We start from the raw sequence: 14,216 nt of genomic DNA, 5'->3' as shown, positions 1-14,216 counted from the left end.
CTGTGGGAGCTTCAGAGTAGATGCCAGACCTCCTTCCTTAAATCAGTATGGCCTCCTGCTTTTACCTGCCTCCAAAGGATGCCCCAGCCTCATGCCTCAAACATTTCAGGCCCCAGAGCTGCAGCTTCCTGTGATTTTTAAGACAACAAACAGGCCTCTGAAGGCTCTGTCCTTCTACCTGCTGATAGAGGAAAGCATCTAATTAAAATAAAGTATTAATTTTTAATGGGGTGATTTTCCTCACATCCTTTTTACCTCTTAGCTTAACCCAGTGACAGCTCCAAAAATTCCCCCAAAAAGAACAAACAAATTCCCATGATTTTGATGTTTCAAAGCATAGTTTTAATAAACAGCTCTGGCAGCAAGCTGTGGGAGCTTCAGAGTAGATGCCAGACCTCCTTCCTTAAATCAGTATGGCCTCCTGCTTTTACCTGCCTCCAAAGGATGCCCCAGCCTCATGCCTCAAACATTTCAGGCCCCAGAGCTGCAGCTTCCTGTGATCAGTCCAAATCTGTCCCTTTGTTGTGAGCCAAACACAAGAGCGATACCTGCTAGTAGTCGGGGGATCCAAAGAGATGATGTAAATGAACACTTGCCCAAGTGCTTGGCACAGAGCAAGCACTTAGCAAATGTGACTGAATAGCCTTGTTACTACAACAGACTGGGAGACCAAGGTCCAATGTTTGGGGAGGGTGATTTTTCAGAAGTCATACAAGTTGATAGCAGAGCCAGGGTGTGAAGGACATTCACACCCTGGCTCTGCCCTTCTCATTTTCCTCATGGTATTCTGACTTGCCTCCATGCATTGGCCTCCAGTGCTGGCCATGTCCTCTACCACTGGTAGAATGGCCCTCACTGCCTGGACTGCTGTGCTTATCACCTATGGCTGGACAAGAGCCTTTGGTCCCCCTTGGACCCAGCTCCATCCTATTCTTGAATAGATATGTGTTCTTCTATAACCACTAGATAACTTTTGATTCCAAGATACAGAGAGTATAAAAACAAACTGACTTGAACAAGAAAGGGATTTTTATCACTGAAATGTCCAGGGTTAGGACTTCAGGCATAGCTGGATCCGGGGGCTGGACAAATGTTATCAGAACTTGGCTTTTTCTTCTGGGCTCCTCTCTCATGCAGCCTCAATTCTCAGATAAGATGCCCTCTAGGGGTTGCAAGATGGTTACTGAATGAATGAATGAACACAGTTTGAACAACAATCTGAGCAGTCTGAACTTCTGTTTATGGGTAGATAAAGACAGCTATTTGCAAAGCCCAGTAGAATTCATTTAAAATTTTAACTGGGGTACAAGAATAGCAAAAGGAACACAGGGAAAATGGGCATTATTTTACAGTTTTTTGGTTTGTTTGTTTTGTGGTATGCGGGCCTCTCACTGTTGTGGCCTCTCCCGTTGCGGAGCACAGGCTCCGGACGCACAGGCTCAGCAGCCATGGCTCACGGGCCCAGCGGCTCCCCGGCATGTGGGATCCTCCCGGACCGGGGCACGAACCCGTGTCCCCTGCATTGGCAGGCGGACTCTCAACCACTGCGCCACCAGGGAAGCCCTACAGTTTATTTAATTCACTCCTGCTGCCAGTAATTTAATTCATCTCCACAACTAAAGGAAAGACTGAGCTGAAATATTAACCTCAAAGGCAGCACTGGAACAGATAATGGAGCTCTGCCCAAAAGCACAGAATGGAAACATAAAAGAGAAGTGAACTTCTGCTTCCAGGGGAAAATTAAAGGGTGTGTGTGTGGCGGGGTGGGGGTGGTATTAGAAGCCCTTTTCTAATGGTTCATTTTCTTTCTCTGTAGTCAAAGTGATAAAAGCAAGTAAGTTTGTGTTTAGAATCACAGACATAGTACAAGGCCATTATATAAAGATATTATCTTCCTGCTGAAACTTCATCAGAAGTTCTTAATGTCGAAAGCATGCAAAGTGGATTTAAAATATCACAGGCCAGCAGCGGAGATTGTCAAAACGAGAGAATATTATTAAATCTGTATATTTATCCCTTAATTTTCATCTCCACACGAGACCCCAGCATGGTGCTGCTCCTGCACAAAGACGTTGACCACGCAGCCAGCTAATGGTGGGAGGGAAACCCCCTTGCGCAGAGCCCAAAATGCCTTCCCAGCTCCCTGGCTGGCCTCTTGCTTGAAAAGTGTACAATTTCAGATTCTAAATAAACAGAGAAAGGTGCCCCATCTGCCTGGATGACATTTAACTGGCATTCTATCCTCAGGTGCCACAAAGACCCTGAGGGGGCTGGTGGGTGGTGATGGTAGGACAGTCTCCAGAGAGAAGGGGCCAGGAAGCAGGGCCAGCTGCAGGATTTATACAAGGTTGAGGCTGCTTCTGTCTTGGGGAGGTGGGGGAGGAGGGCAGCAGGGCCCCTCTTGACCTGCTTTCTCTACCTGCTATGAGGAGTTCTCTGTGCCTGGCTCTGTACCTGAGTTTTAGACACATTCAGTTAATTCTCACAAGAGCTGTGAGGAGGGGGCTGTTGTCCTCTTAGTTTTACAGATGAGGACACTGAGAATCAGAGACCAAGCAACTCGCCCCAGTCCTGCGGGTGGCTCATGATGGGACCAGGGCTGGAGCACAGCTCTGCCCAACTCCAGAGCAAAGCATTCCTCTTCCATGCCCTGTGCAGGCAGCTCCAGGGGTAAGAAGGACAGAGTCGATGTGGACACGCTGGATGGAACTCTCTTCAAGACAAATATCAAGGGGACAAGCAGGGTGCAAAGCAGTTGTTCCAGGTGTGTAAGGGAACTCGTTTGCATACAGCACTCCAGAACGCTGCATAGGTGGTGACAGTGGTTGCTTCTAGGCTGGGAGCTGGGGCTGGAGACAGGGAGGGGAAGGAGGCCTATATGTCACTGACCCTTTTGTGCTTTTTGAATTTATCATCATGTGAGGATAAATTTAAAAAAAAAATATATATATATATATATATATATATATATATAAACGATGTGAAAAGTAGCTTAGATGTGAAAAATGTCCTTAGCCAGAAGGACAAAAAGCAAGTTGTATGTATTCTGGAGGCTCCCTAGTGTCACCACCTCACACAGACCACGCCCTGGCATGCACACACCTTCCTTCCATCTGGCTGGCTGGTATCCTCCTGGTCCCCTGCCTCATTCCTGAGCCAGAACCTCCTCAGGGCTCTTTCCCTGTCCACTCAGTGCCTGTTTCCCTCTTCCTCTCTCTCTTCCAGTGCAAGTCCTGCTCCCCTTCAGCCTCACCTTCAACTCTGCCTCCTTCAGGCAGCCTCCCCTGACCACTCCAAGCCCTCTGTGAAGGTTTCGAACAAAGAGAACTTCCCTTCCATGGCCCAGACCTAGAACCTTCCTGGCATCCTTCTTCAGGTCAGCTCCTGAGTGCAGGCCAGTTCCACACGCCTTTCCTTCCCCTTCAGTGCGGTGGGCAGCAGAGGCTGCATGTTCAGGAGAAGTGTCTGTAATAAGCCACACTGGACACCTGCCACCCACAGAATCAAACAGGCTGAACTCAGTGTGCAGCCAGGAGCTAGAGCGGGGAGTGGGGCCCGTCAGGCAGGCGGGGAGGAGGGAACGTGGCTCCCGGTTGAGCGCTCAACCTCCATTTACTGAGAGTAAACAGGTAGAGTCAGGGCAGAGGAATCCAGCTTTGTGAGGCATGAACTTAAAACAATTTGGGGGTCCACTTTAAGAAAAAGACTATAAAATTACAAATACAAAATTTTGTGTGAAAATGAATATCTAATCAGAATGAAAAAAATGAATCAAGGCAAATACTAGGGGCTTAGAAATTCAAGTACCTTTTCAGATTTCTTTAGGCAGTTTGCCAGAAATGCTAACATAGACACATTTTCTGATAGCACCCTGGTCCCTCCCCACCCAGAGCACTCCTCAAGCCCCAGAGACTCCCAGCAGATGAGGGGCCTACATTTTCATGGGCTTCCCAAACAATTCACCTCTTTGGAGAAGAGCCACAACGCTCAGCCACCTGAGCAAAGAATGAAGGTGACAAATCAACAAAAACCAGCTGCCAACCTAACCCTGTGCATCTATCAAACACTTAAGGAAGATATAATGCCATGTTCCACCTCTACACTCACTCTTCTAGAAAATAGAAGATAACGGAACACATCCCAGCTAGGCTTTATGAAACCAGCAATATCTGACACCAAAGCCAGGCAAAGATATTTCAGGGAAAAACCAAGATTACTCATGAAATAATTGATGTATACATACCAGAATGGCTAAAATTAAAAATAGCAACTGTTGGCAAGAGTGTGGAGCAACTGGCATGCTTGTACACTTCTGGTGGGAGTGTGAAATGGTACAATCACTTTGGAAAACAGTTTGACAGTTTCTAAAAAGGTTAAAAATACACTTACCATGTAACCCAATATTTTCATTCTTGAATATTAATCCAATAGAAATAAAAACTATATATCCACACAATACTTGCATATGAATGCTTGTAGCAGCTTTATCCCTAGGAGCCCCAAACTGGAAACAATGCAAGCATCCATCAACAGGTGAATAGATAAATTGTGGCATATCCAAACAATGGAATGCTACTCAACAATATAAAGGTAAACTCTGGCAACAGTATAGAGGAATTTCAAAACCATTGTGTTGAGTGACAAAAGCCAGACACAGAGAGTATGGACTACTTGATTTCATTTACTTGAAATTCTAGCTTGGGCAAAACTAATCTATAGTGACACAAAGGATATCAGTGGTTGCTTGGGGCCAGGAGTAGATGGTGGATCAACAAAGAGACAGGAGGGAAACTTGGGGTTATGAAAATATACTATATCTTGATTTGGGGGGATGTATGAATTTGTATTTGTATTTGCATGTATTTGTCAAAACTTATCAAAATGTATAATAAGGTTTATTTTAAATTAGAAAAAAATAAATAAAAATACTGAATTTTAGACTCTTCTTCCAAATACTTTAATATTTAATGCTTGGGTGGGGCCCAGGCATTGGTATTTTTTATAACACTCCCTTACTTACTTCCCAGGTAGGACTTGGGAAAGGGATGGACTTAACTTCTGAAAAGGTTAATCATGTCCCATCACTACCCTCTCAAATCCTGTGTGAACCCATCCTTTTCTGAGGCAGGAGGTAGATGGGCTCCAGGCTAGGCCTTTACAACTAGCGTCCAGTTTGCATTTCCTGAGGCAGGAGGCAGGTGGGCTCTAGGCTAGATATTTACAACAGCCTCCTGTTTGCACTTCGAGATGGAAATAACAACAGGAACAGGGTAAATAGCTGGACTTTGCCTTCTGTGGACACTTTAAGATAACAGTCATGGCAGGGGCTAAACCCTGCTTGAGTAAAAGATCAGGAAGTCACATATTTCCCATCCTTGGAGCAAGGGAGACACTGCACAAGCACAGAAAGGCTCCTTGGGGGGCAAAAAGCAGGGGCACCACCCCAGAATAGGTGAAGCCAAGCCCCCCTATAGGCTTCTGGGCTAGAATCCATCTTGGAAAAAAGCTGCACAGGCATGCTTGGGAGGGTCCTAGGGCAGGGCAGGTGTAGAAAAAGGAAACAGATAATTGGCCAAAGGTAAACAAAGACTCGGAAGAACTGCCCTCTAAGTGATTTAACTGCCTCTTTACTGCACTCCTCCTCATTAGGGGGGACGCCCATACCCTTTCTCTCCAGGTGTGTATCTCTGCCTTGCTTCTGTCTTAAACAGACAAACTGTTTCTCTGTGTGCTCTCCCACTTGTTGTGCTATGTCTCTAATAATAAACTTTGTACCTGTTTTTCCAGTTTTTGCCTCTTTGAAAAATGCATTTTTCAGTGGGGGCAAGAGCCAGGGGAACTCTGCTTCTAGCCTCTAGCCCCTGGTGGACTAGTGGCTAGGATTCCTAGTTTTCACCCAGGCTGCCCAGGTCCGATTCCTGGGCAGAGAACTAAGATCTCACTTCAAGCCACCACTCACTGATGTCTCTCCAAGATCACTTCCACCTTCCCAGCTTCATCTCAGAATCTGTGCCTCTCCCTGTTCTGTGGCCACACAGCATCGTGCCTGTCCCCTCATGCCCTCAGCAGCCCTGCTGGCTCAGGCTCAAGCTGCTTCCTGCCTGCGATGCTCTTCCCCCCACTCCGCAGGGCCAGCTGATTTCTGTCAGGGCACAGGGCACATGTACCTCCTCAGCAAGTCCTCCTCTGACCATCCCTCTGAAGTCCCCCTCCACCGCCAGGCTCCTCTCCCTGTTCCTCTTCTTCACAGTATGTACACTTTGTGAAAGATCTCAGCAGCTTCATTATGTGTTGATTACTCCACTCCTTGGTGTCTAAGCTCCCTGAGAACAGGACCTTTGTCTATCTTGTTCACTGTAGTATGCTGTCACTCAGAATGGCACCTAGTACATAGTAAGTGTTCAATAGAATTGGACTGAATAAACAGCTTGACAGAGTTGCTATGAGGTAGTGAAACTAAAGGGATTGAGCTTAAGATTCACCATCAACCACGGAAGAAAACTTGCAGAAAAGGTCCAGTAAGTTCTAAAATGATACTACAGGCAGTGGAAGAAACCAAATGCTTCATTTTCTTCCTTGTTTTCTGGTATTTTCATAAGTCTTTGCAAAGAGCAAAACTTTTCATGCTCTCCTTTGGGTGTATCTGTCCAGCCAATGAGCTTCCACCCCCTTTCTCCAGGAAATATCATACAGATCCATAGGGGTGAGCCCTAAGTAAGGCTTCTATACTCTCACGGCCCTGCCTTCCTGGGCACAGCTGATTGGAACAGTGATGGACACGTGACCCTAACTGGACCAATCAGATTCTCTGCAGGTGGCTAGACCACTAGTGGAGGAAGGAGGGGTTGAGAAAGCTGGGTGTTATATGCTAGTGGGACAAGCAGAGCTGGTCCACAGGACGTTCCTGTTCCAGCATCTTAGCATCAACCACATTCTCACCCTAGAATTCCAGGAGACCCTCTGGACCTGTTCTTAGAAACCATCCATTCTGTTTAGCTTTGTTTGTTTTCTTTTTTGCTTGGGCAAGTTTGAATGTTTCTATTATCTGGTGCAAGAAGGAACATAACTAATCAAGCATGTATTACTGTAATGATAAGAAAAATAGTGCTATAACAATTTAATTTACATACAAACATTTTCAAAATGAGTACATATTTACAACCAGAATATAAAGAGAGGTCCACTTGTAGTTTCTATTCAGCCATTCTGGACTTTCAAGATCTCTCCCTTGTTCTCTCCCCATTGCACATCCATGCCCATCCCACCTCTGCTTCTTCACTGGGCTTCCTGATCCAAAGGTCCTCAGGAATTTCTGATTTCCTAACCAAGCCAGAATTAAGACTGGGGATACTGATGGTGATTGTGTCCTGGGTCATCTCAGCCATGCATCTGGGGACACCAGTGCCTCATGCCTGCTCAACACTAATTTGAGCTGTGACACCATTTTCCAAGCTGTTGCCATCTCAAGTCAAAAGGGAACCTCTCTGGGGGAGGAGAGATGGTTGGTATTCCACTTCCCTCCTGCACTTCTCAAGAACCAAGCTCCCAAGTTCAAAGACATCTATCATGGTGAGTGATGGATTGTATTTCAGACCAGGTTGGCGGCAGGAAGGAATTAGATTCAGAAACAACCATCTGGTTTTTGCAGCTGTGTGCCCTTTACCCTGCTCAGCATCAAGTCAGCTGTCATATATTCCAAGCGGCCACAGCAGCAGAACCAGCCCTCGTGTGCAGTCCAGACAGGCCTCCTCTGAGGCCTGCAGAAGGCAGTCAGAAAGCCAAAGGGAACTCCTTCAGGCTGATCACAGAGGGAGTTGGGACTGAACACAGAGACCTTTTTGAGAGCTTACTCTGTCCTGGGCACTGGAAAACAGACTGAAACAAACCAAATGCCTACCACCCCCTGCCCCTGCCAAGGACACTCATTCATTCATTTAAAAATCACCTATTTTTTGATGCCTACTAAACATGAGCACTGGGCAAGCTTACTTCCCCTTGCAAAATGGGAAGCTCTTGATCCCCAGAATCTGGGGTCAGATCCCAGCTCCGTCACTTACTAGGTGTGTGGTGTGAGCTCACCAGTGTGTGCCCTTACATCAGCACCTTCCCTCTCCAAGGCTCCATCCTCTCCTCTGTAAATTTGGGATAATAATAATACTCATAGAACAGTGGTGACTGAAATGTCTTCAAGGTGCCTGTGAGGAGTAAATGCTCACTGATGTTAATGTCACTGTTCTTTTATTTAGTTAATTTTTATTTTTTTTGACTGTTACTGTTTTTACTGTGTCCATGAAATCTTTATTCAGATGCATTTCTCTGGCCATTTAAAAAATCTGATCAAATGGTGTGATATCCTACACCATCTATTTTAGTTGCCCTAATAATCACTGATTTTGATACAACAGCTCACACTAATAAGGATTATTCCTATTTGTGTGCGCTTTCCCCTGGACCCCAGGAGTTGGGGCTCCTGGGTCATTCAGAGCCTCACAAATGCAGCAGCCCAGCGCCATCTGTGTGGCAGAAGCTTGACTCTCAGGCTGCATTTTTCCATTTTATGAGCAGATTGGGAGGCAGCCAGTTTAAGCACAGTTTTTAGGACACCTGGGGAGAGATTGTGTCTTCTTACTGCTTAGCACAGAGCAGAAGAGGTAGCCAATCAATGAGCACCAGGCAATAACAGCACTTGCTGCTGACAAGCGATGTCACTCTCAATTGTGCTTTCAGAAACACCTTCTGGTGGCAAGGCTTTAGAATACATCGAGTTATGTCTGTTCAACAGAAGCTTAGAGGAGCAAAGAATGTTTAGAGGATATGATTTGGCCATTCATTGCAATGAATCCTGAAAGGACAAAAACTGAGAAAAAACAACTTGTGAGGATCCTTACCCTCAAGGGACTCTCATCTAAGTGATCAAAGAATTAAATTATTGAGAAAAATAGAAAAAAAATTTAACTCTGTGTGTGTGTGTGTGTATGTGTGTGTGCACGTGCACGCATGCGCTAAACAGACAAGGATAGAGAATGAGACAAGAGCCAATGCTGGGCCCCACACTGAATACGTAACTACTAATCACGTTAGCTCACGTTTATGGAGTGTCAATTGTGTGTCAGACACTGTACTAAGTACTTCCGTGAATGTCACTTCATTTAATTACCGCAACATGACAATGTATTTAACTATGCCCAGTACCTGGAAGGGGCTCCACGGGAGACCGCGCCTCTATTGTTCTGCTGTTGTTGTTTCTATCATGGTCCCCTGTTTCCAGATGAGGGAATTGAGAGATGTCAAATGACCCGCCCTTGCTTTTTAATTGCAAAACTGGGTCTCAAACATGATGGTGTGTGTGTGTGTGTGTGTGTGTGTTCCAATCTAAAAATAAAAACAATGGAAAATGTCAGTTTTTCCAATGCCCCCCCAGTGCCATATACTGTAGTGGGCACTGTCACCTGTTCACTCACTAAATCCTGTTTCTTTCTCTTAGCTTACAGATCAGGTCACAGGCACATGGAGGCCTAAAATAGCTTTCCCAGGGTCACACAGCAAGGAAGGTACAGAGGTGAATCCTTCAACTGACCAGTGGGCATGATTCCAAAGCCCTCCTCCTTCAGAGAGTTCATTCCCTGGACTTGTAGAGTGGTAACAGCGTGGTTCAGAGCCATCAAGGAGCCCGAAGAAGCTATGCATGTGGAAGTGCTTTGGCAGGAACAGAGTGCCTTGCAGCTGTCAGAGGTCCTGCCCGGGAAAGGCTGAGTCTGCCATCTGAACAGTCACAAGGTTCCAGTCCACTGCCCTGTGCCTTGGAGGATGTCTAGGTCGCAAAGTCACCCAGGAAAATGGCTTTCGTTCCAGAACCAGAGAGAAATGGGAGGCTTCCTAGGTAAAAGTGAGGAAGGTTGGAGGTTGATTTTCTGCTCTAGACCCTCATCCTCCATGCCACGTGTAACTCTGTCTCCAGGTACCTCCCTGGCAGCTGATATTCTCATGCCAACTGGGATATAGTCCAGCCAGGTAGGGATGATTGGCCCCTGGGACCTCTTCTGCTTCTATGGTCAAGGTTGTAGCTGTCAGCAAACAAACTATGCCTCTCCCTTCCTTCTGACAATGACTGAGGCCCAGCCCCTCTATATTTCACTGCTCACTCCGGTTGCCAGTGACCACACTAGAAACCACAGCATCGTCCCAAGCCCCCAGGATGAAGGAAGGGGCAGCTATCACCTTTAATGTCAACCCCAGTTCTTTGTGAGCTAGAGAAGCAGGTGTGAGAAAATGCCCTTTGAGGACCCTTGGTTAGGAAAGTCCTGCCAGCTAAAAGTGGAACTCCAGTCCCTTGTCCCGCGGCACCTTGTGTGAAGACTGAGCCGTCCTCACTATCTCCATTTTCCCGATGAGGCAACAGAGGTTAAGAATTTACCCAAAGCCGACCAGTAGTCAGTGACTAAGCCCAGGCTGCCCTGCTCCAGGTGGCCCATTCTTTCTGCAGAACTGCCAAGCTATCTAGATGTTTCACAACACAACTTCCCAACTCTCCCCTTCCATGCCTTTTATTTCAGTAAATACAATATTTGTATTCCCCTGGGAATTGCACTCTGGAGGGAGAATCTTTTGGTGGAGGCATTCTGCCTACCCAAGACACCACTTTCTTTCTTCCAGCTGGCGATGCGCTGGGGCGTTATCTCACTGATAACACGGCAGAAGGTCAGCCCCTGCTAGCCTTCCACAAAGGAATTCCCTGTAGGCTATGGTGGCTGCACTCCTAGACTTCTGAGCAGGGAGATTTCTGCCTTTGTGTCTATGGGTGTATTAATTAATCATTCCTTTAATGCCAGCTGTGTCTACACACATTACTGTAACAGTCAATTCCGTTCTTAAAAGTAAGCTAATTTAAACCAAGGATGTGATGGATTTTTAAAACTAAATTAGCTTAGTCTTTGTTTTAAAAAAGAATCAGTCTGAATAACAGAGTTCTGGTCAAACCTGCAATGAGGCCAAATTCTTGAAATCAAAGTATCATTCGTTCATTCATCCCTTTAACAGAAGTGAGAGGGGCTGAGCTGGTACTCTGGGGAATGGAACACAGATAACTGACAGCAAAGGCCCCTGAGTCTAATGCAGGGAAGAAGGCAAAAACAAACCCACCACAGAACAGCACCAAGGAGCACACCACACAGGTGAAAGGATGCCTGCTCTTCGTTCCCACCTTAACTCCTAGACAGTAGGAAAAACAAACACGCACCCATTCTACAGGGCATAAAAGAGAGGCCTGTTCAATCGGCAAACCTAGAGAACCTTGGCAGGAGAGACAGAACTCAGCCTTGAGTTTACCATCAGGTGCTGAGGTTATTAAAACAGCAGGGAGCGCTCTAGGGAGTGGAGAGAGGACCACAGTCAACTCCACCAGGGGTGTGAAATGGTGGGTCTCTTTCTTGCAGTGAGTGAGCAGTTTTTAACTGTAATCCTCCTAAATCCAGAGTGTGTGATAATATGGACAACGCAGGCCAGTATTTGGCTTTTCACTATCTATAAAGAAAGGACTTTTAAAATAGTTCTCTCCTGTCTAAAGCATGTGATAGATAAAACTAGTTAAGAGAATGGATTGTTTTCAAGGACTAATTAAATGATGAAGCTATTGATGTTACGAATCACTCTCAGCTGCCATTAAAGCAGCCCCCGGATGTCTTGTGGGAGGCCGAGCCCCATCCATCTGCAGGCTGCTGAGTGGCCCTGTGCACAGACCTGGCAGCCAGATCGCCAGTGCTCATACCTAGGCTCTTCTCCTCACAGGCTGTGCATTTATGGTCATGTTTCCTAACATCCCCAGCCTCAGTGTTCTCTTCTTTAAAATGGGGCTAGATACCATCTTCTAAGATTAAGGTCAAGCATGTGATGCCATGGTAAGAGCTTAGTAAATGCTACCATCACCATTATTCAAAAATCAACCACACAGGCCTGGGATGGATGTGATTTGCCTGTGTGGTAGTCAAGTGCAGTGATTCTGCTACCTTCTGGAATCTGCTGGAAGAGGCACAGAACCCCACGGGAGGGAAGAGGTCTCAGGCCTCTGGGGGACCCAGCACATCTTGCAGGCTGTGCTCTGAATGTGCCCACACTTTTAAAAGATACCTGTCGTGGGGTCCTCTGGAGGATGGAAGATCCCAGCTCTGTCTGCCCCTCCTCCCTCTTTATCTCTCTCTTCATGTTGGTGGGAATATGGTCTTCCTCTCTCCTGGAGTCCACATCTCCTAAGGGGCTTCCTTCTTCCTGGAGCCCGGAAGGACAGGCTGGGCAGGGGTTGCTCCCACTTTTGAGCAAGTTCTACATTTTAGCTCCCACATTTTTGTGGCCTATGTGCAAAGGACAGAGTCCCTCTCACCTTGATGTTCTACCTCCTTGATGTGCTTTGGGCTCTCTGAATTCTTATATGGCTCTGTCCCCGGCGGCTTATACTGCAGGGCAGCTTGTCAGCTAGGGGCCTGACTTAGCACCCCCTTCCCAATTGTGCATTCCTTGGGGCAAGGCCCTCCATGCCTCCCCACCATGCCCCTAACAGGTCTAGTTCACGGTAAGCCCACAGTCGGTGCTGAAAGCAAGTATTAAATCAACAGACACATAAAGAGTATGAGACTCTTCACATAAAGTTCCCAGGGACCTGCCTCCAGTGTCAGAAATCACCCATCCTCTTTAAAAAGAGGATCCCCAAAGCCAAACACTCCATCTCCACAGGGTCCAGTTCCACTGCCCTGCTCGCTAGCACAGCGGTGATTAATGAACACCCCACTGGCTGTGCAGCTCCAGGCTGGGAGCACGCAGAGTCCTGGAAACAACCCCTAGTGGAGAATTTGTCACTGTCATCCTGGCCGCTTGTCCTCCGGCCCTGTGCCCCTGCTCGGCAAGGCCTGCACCAGTCAGCAGAACTTCCTCCTCCACTGCCATCATCGTCCCTCAGGACCCGAGCTCCTCCCAGATCCGCTTTTGGAAAGCCTGCCTACACTGAGTGAATTCCCAGGGAACAACTCTGGCTCGTGTTTTAGTGTGAAAATGCTCCCAGCCCTGTGTTTAGGGCAGCATCCTGTTTACACCTGTGGTATCTCACCTGGGGATGGAAGGTCCACAGAGCAGAGCTGGCAGTTCTGGAATCCACGACTGGCTCTTATCTGTGTTCTGTGTGACCCTGGGCAAAACCTGTGCCCTCTCTGATCCTTGGAGCTGTGTTTCATTCCTCAGAGTTATTGGGAGGTCCCATGGACTGTAGGTTCATGTCAAACACTTTTCTTGGTTAGGGCATGCAGGAGTCAGCAGACAGACACTAAGGCACCAAAACACTGGCAGCCAAATAATAAACCAGAACATTTTGGATGGTGATAAGGGCTATGAAGGACATCTAGAGTGGCTGGGGTGCTCAGGGTAGCCATCCTGAAGAGGAGGCATGCATCCAAACTTCACCAAAACAATGAGAACAAGTCAGCCAAGGGAAAGTTTGAACTATTGTTTTCCAAGCAGAAGGAACAGCAAGTGCAAAGGCCCTGAGGCAGGAATGAGCTCAGCACAGTCTGGAGACAGAGCTGAGGGCCAAAGCCCCGTGGACAAGGGGGAAGAGGGTGGAAGAAGCCAGAATGTATAGGGCCTATAAACCATGGAAGGAATTTCAGGTTTAGGCTGAGTGTGCATAGCAGAGGGATACACTCTGATATAGGATGTAAAAGATCTCTCAGCTATCCAGTGGGAAGCGAGGGATAGGACCTGATGAAGTTTGTACAAAGATCTCTCCATTACAATTGATGGTCTTGAGGATGGCAGGTGTGCAAGCAGAGATATCATTAAAGAAATTGTTGCAAGAAAGTAATGGAGGCTTGGATTGCAGGCGGTGACTGTGGAGAGAGAGGTGGGCCGCTCCGGAGAGCATGGCTTATGGGAGGGGTGGATGGGGGACAGAGAGAGGGAGGCAAGAAGGAATCGAGGGGACCTGGAGGTGTCCAGAGTGAGTGAATAGGCAAGCAAGGGAGCCTTTCTCACCTGGGATCGACCTGCAGGGCCACGCCTGTCACCACACTGTCACGCCATCCAGTCCCCTCTGGACGCAGCCTAGAGGAAAGGCCTCCCCAGTGTGGACCATCCCAGGTGGGACAAGCAGTGAGGAGAAACAGTGCTCACTCCACTTCTCCGGCAGCCAGCTTTTCTCCGCTTTTAGAAAATAGAATTGCCTTCTCTCCTTTCCT

Source organism: Physeter macrocephalus, chromosome 17 (genome assembly GCF_002837175.3).
Source record: "Physeter macrocephalus isolate SW-GA chromosome 17, ASM283717v5, whole genome shotgun sequence".
Taxonomy (NCBI): Eukaryota; Metazoa; Chordata; class Mammalia; order Artiodactyla; family Physeteridae; genus Physeter; species Physeter macrocephalus.
Note: the sequence above shows the minus strand (reverse complement) of the source record.